At 41.0% G+C, this 5,371-nt stretch overlaps 1 long non-coding RNA gene across 1 annotated transcript in view; it reads left to right on the top strand.

The window, feature by feature from the left end:
• The window catches only part of LOC104966907 (uncharacterized), a 19,175-nt gene that overhangs the window by 689 nt on the left and 13,115 nt on the right, over positions 1-5,371 (top strand). Inside the window, exon 2 of the long non-coding RNA XR_800696.1 lies at positions 1,537-1,606. This is a non-coding gene — a long non-coding RNA (uncharacterized lncRNA). The remainder of the gene's footprint in view (positions 1-1,536; positions 1,607-5,371) is intronic.

Genomic DNA, 5,371 nt, shown 5'->3' on the forward strand with positions numbered 1-5,371 from the left:
GATAGGGAAAATAGTGCTTTATGTATATATGTGTACCTAGAGTGCTATAATATTGCAGTTGGTAAAACAAAAGTCAGCAGAAATATATAATATAATGCAGTTTGTTTCTCTAGCAGTAAACCCAGGGCAACACGGTTGAGAAAGATTTCCTCTATAAGGATTTAAACTGTTGAAACTCAGTGAAGTCTTAAAGCTCTCCTCAATCCTCCTCTGCAGAAAAAGGTGACCTGTGTGAGGCGCATACTGATGAGGTCACAGTAAAGTGACCGCAGAGACAGAGCAGCATGGCAGGCTTTAAAGAAAGAGAAAGACAGCAGGGGAACAATAGCTGGAGAGGAGAGAGTCCATCATTAGTATTCAGAGCTGTAGCTCCACTCAGGTAGTGAGGCTACACTGATAGGAAGCTACTCTCTGTGAGGACACTTTATCATTCTCTAAAGTAAAAAGCTAATGTTGGGCTTTAAAGGAACTACAGCACGGTCACATGACTTCACGTCACCACCGCTAAGCTAAAGGAGGCTAATGTTGGGCTTTAAAGGAACTACAGCACGGTCACATGACTTCACGTCACCACCGCTAAGCTAAAGGAGGCTAATGTTGGGCTTTAAAGGAACTACAGCACGGTCACATGACTTCACGTCACCACCGCTAAGCTAAAGGTGGCTAATGTTGGGCTTTAAAGGAACTACAGCACGGTCACATGACTTCACGTCACCACCGCTAAGCTAAAGGTGGCTAATGTTGGGCTTTAAAGGAACTACAGCACGGTCACATGACTTCACGTCACCACCGCTAAGCTAAAGGTGGCTAATGTTGGGCGTGATGATGTTTAGTCGTCTCATTTAGACACTTGTTAGCAATCGCTTTGTTTAAATCCACCAGTGGGGAATTTACTGACGTATTTTCAAATCTCTTCAGCCTGTGTTAACCTCAGACCTCATTTATATGTTTACTTAGTACTGTCTCTCTGCATCACATTAGCTGGCAGCGCTACGATTTAGCATTAAAGCATGAATGCGTACTCTATCATTAGTGGTGACATGTTAAAGACATTTGGTTTTATTTAGAAAAACTTCATGATTTTATAGCTTTCCTTTATCACGTGTTAATTGCCATCAGCAGAATAGCTTTCCACACTTAACCAAACTCTGTCCCGCTATAAAAAAGGCTTTAAAATGCCTTAGAGAAAGATAATTTATCTGCAGCTGTATTTCCACACGCTCATAAACTTTTCAGTCACATTTCCTTTCTTTCTTTTAATAACTTTCTCTCTTTTTGTCTTACAGAAATGGGCTCCCATAAAATGATTTATAATGTAAAAGTGTATTTATTGCCATTAGACATCCCATTATTGCACGAGTCCTCATTAATCCACATTAGTGCAGACATCAAGGTCATTTACTGTTCAGCACAGATGAGCTCTGTTTGCTCCTTAAATCCTGTGTTCCCTCTCCACCTCTGATCTAAATCCTCTGGTTGTTTTTTAAGATGAAGACTCTGATCCTCCTCTTCCTCTTCCTCTTTTCTCCCTCACAGAGAGTCAACCTGTCCTTCGATTTCCCCTTTTATGGACACTTCCTGCGTGAAATCACCGTGGCAACTGGTGGTAAGTTTTCTCTCATTGGTGGTTATTATTGGATATGTTGTGTTTGCTTCACTTTCAACCAGTTTACAGATGTCCTGCCCCTTAGCCTATCAAATCTAATCTAATCAAACACCTATTTGTATAGCTGAATATCACAAAACAGCTTTCTCTCAGTGTTACAGATTCAAATAACAACCGCATTATATGATGGAGTTACAGTGAAATGAGAAGACAAGAAAGTGTGTGGAAAACAAGATACAACAAAAGACAATAAAAATACATAAAACATTCAAATGAATTACCTTAAAAATGAATACCATAAAGCGCCAGCTCTAACCGAAGGCTTTGTTAAAAAATGTAGGTCCTCAACGCACTCTTAAAGGTTTGGAGACTCTCTGCCCCTCTGATTAAAACAGGAAGTTGGTTCAAGTATAATGTGTTGGAGCTCTAGCCAATAGCAGCGGGAGTGTATCGTAGTGATGTCACTATGTTCCTCTCCTCTTTAGTAAATTCTAAACCCCTCATCTTTGCCATTGACGGTGAATCACGAGGGGAAAATGTCACGTTGTTGATACTGCGAGACACAACGTTTTATTTCTTCATGACTCCAGTTGTGATAATCGCTGGTCGGGGTGTTGTGGTTTCACCGCCAAGACTCAAGTGGAAAATTGCTTTGCACACTCTGGCAAACACGTCTGCTGTGACATTCACACACACACAGACACACACACACACACACACACACACACACACACACACACACACACACACACACACACACACACACACACACACACACACACACACACACACCTCCTTATCCATGTCTATCAGGGTGTGTTGGCAGCATGTCTCCAGTTTCCAGTCCAAACTCATCCGTCTGGTTTCTCTTCCAGTTAAAAGTTCTCAGAGCGGTTTGTCTCCAGTCTCTCCTGGAGTTTAGAGCTGTTGAAGTTTTTACACGAGGCTCGGTGGTGTGCTTTTGTTCTGCGGTTTGTGCCAGACAAGCCTTTAAAACTTCATCATAGGAGACATATAAAGAAATAACTCATGTGTAGTCGTTCCTAGGCTTTGGGAGTAATGGATTACAAGTAGCTGGTATTTAGGATACAAAAAAAGGAAGGAACAGTTACATAAAAAAGATCAGATTACTGGTACATTTCTTACATTTGGGGACTACTAGCAGGATTACAGTGTTACTAAAGAAGAGCTTATTGTGTTTCCTGTGAAAGGATCACATTGTATTCCTTGTGTTGCAAAGGAATAACCAATCTGCATTTCCTGACATAAGTAGAAGCCAACCCCAACAAAGAACAGTGTTTTATTTGATTTTAGAATAGACTAAAACGCCACAACAAGCATATTAGCTTAGTTCCCTTTAGTGTCTTTCTGTCTGTCTGTCTTCTGCTGCTGTCAATCCTCCTTAGCAACAGTCTGCTCTCCTTAGCAACAGTGTGTTATTGTGTATTAACCACGTCTGAAATGTCCAATCAGAACTGAGTATTCAACGACACCTTCTGTGGAGTTTAAAACAAGTCAGAAAATCATCTCCAGAGCCTCGAAGGAGACAGGGGTTTTCCCTCAGTAAGACATATTTCTGATTGGTTACAGGCTCTTGTTTTGCATCACTCAGCAGTAAAAAAACAACCTTTTAATTTGTCTGATAACCAAATGTGTGTGTGTGTGTGGTTCAGTCAAAACAGCTGTGAGGCTCAGAGTAAATCCAAACAGCGCTCAGGACGGAGGAACTCGTCCAAACACAATATCTGATTCCCGCTCCTGTTATTCTTTGACATATAAACAGACCTCAGGAGGAATGGTTCTGCTCCTGAAACCATTCCTCTGCTCTCTGTCACCAGAGCTGGAAGCAGTGGAGTACAAATACTTTGTTACTTTACTTAAGTTCATGTTTCTGGTATCAGTACTTTACTCCACTACTTATTTTTCTGATGACTTTTTACTTTGACTTCTCACATTTTGAACCCAAATACCTGTACTTTCTACTTCTTACATGTTGAACTCAAATACCTGTACTTTCTACTTCTTACATGTTGAACTCAAATACCTGTACTTTCTACTTCTTACATGTTGAACTCAAATACCTGTACTTTCTACTTCTCTCATTTTCCAAACAGGCTGGTTCCTTTAGTCTGAATGTGTGTTTGGTGGCGTGATCATTATTATTTAGAGTCATTGCGTGCCTATTGATTTGAACACGATCCGTGTATCCATCATTTCCTGGTCTTCTCTAAAGAAGAGGGACCAATGGAAACGTTGTCATGTTGCCGTTGTTCAGCATGGAAACATTCATTAGCTAACAATGACATTATTGTTCTATTAATATAAAGGGAGGTCAGGTACTCTTTAAAACAGCTGCTAGTTATGGGTACTTTTTACTGAAGTACATTTCAAAGCCTCTTTACTTTGACTTGAGGAAAGAAGTTTAGTCAGTACTTCTACTTTCACCAGAGTATTTTTAAACACGAGTATCTGTACTTCTACTTGAGGAAATGATGTGTGTACTTGTGCCATCTCTCTCCATTATCCCTGTGTATATGTTCCCCTCCCTTAGTCCTTAGTGACGGACATAATGGATGAATCGCCTCTGAGTCGACCGCGTCACCTCTTTAGAGTATTGAAAAGCTGTCTCTTTTCCTCCACTCTGTCAAATAAGTCTTTTATGTGGTCGTTTTTCAGGAGATTGCTGGTACAGTAGAAAGTGTTATTAAAGAGGCCCTATTGTGCTTGTTGGGGTGTGTCCCATGCCCTGTAGTGTGTTCTCTATGTTTCTGTGCATGTAAATGGCAGAATACTAAAGTCCCAACGCTTAGGCCCCTGAAAGTGAGAGAAAAGCAACACAAAGCGATAAGAGCGTTCTGGAGTTGCATGTTGGGTAAATATGAGATGAGGAATGCATGGAGGCTGATATAAGCCTCTGCACAATCTGATCAAGCAAAGTGCATGAAGTTCACCTCACAGGCAGACTCAACAACTTTCCTCTCTGCGTTCAGCTACCGGGACACAACGGGCTTTTATCTGCTGCTCAACACACAGCCTTCAAGTATTTCATTATGTTCGCCAAACACGCTTTAAATATGTCAGGAAGGCTGCTCTGAGAGCAGGTTTTCATCTAAATGAAATGTCTGCTTTTGGGTTTCATATTGCTGAGGGATGCAGGAACGACTCCAGATTGACTTAATGAGGAGAAATCATAATGTGGGAGTTTTTCAAATTGGCAGCATTACTGGATATGCAACAAGACAGTTCTGTTCACTTACACGTCACATCCAAAGTGATAGATGTGTTTTATAGCCTCTGTTTGAGACATGAAAAGTGGATTCATGGCCCCGCCGTCATTTAGACTTTTCCCTAAAAATCCTCTTTCCTCTCCGAGCAGGGTTTTCCCACTCTTTGCTTCAGGCCGCCTCTTTATATCCTGTACTTCTGTTAAAACCTCTGCAACAAAGCTCAGAGGAATGTCTGCTTTTGGGGGATATTCACTAAAAAAGTGAGGTGAAGGACTTCTTAGTAGTTTAAAAACATCGTTGATTTAAGGGAGTAGTTGGAGTTTGGGGAACACACTGAGCACACAGCCTAGCTTAGCCTAGCTTAGATTAACACAGAGAACAGGGGAGATACAGCTCAAATATTACAGATTACATATTTATTTTAAAAATCGATCGATTATTTTAAAGGTCCCATGTCATGCTTTTCTGGTTATCACCCGTCCCCTTGTGTGTTATGAAGGTCTTTCTGCATGTGAACGGTCTGCAGAGTCAAATCCCT

Source organism: Notothenia coriiceps, unplaced genomic scaffold (assembly GCF_000735185.1).
Source record: "Notothenia coriiceps isolate Sejong01 unplaced genomic scaffold, NC01 NC01_scaffold00037250, whole genome shotgun sequence".
Classification (NCBI taxonomy): domain Eukaryota; kingdom Metazoa; phylum Chordata; class Actinopteri; order Perciformes; family Nototheniidae; genus Notothenia; species Notothenia coriiceps.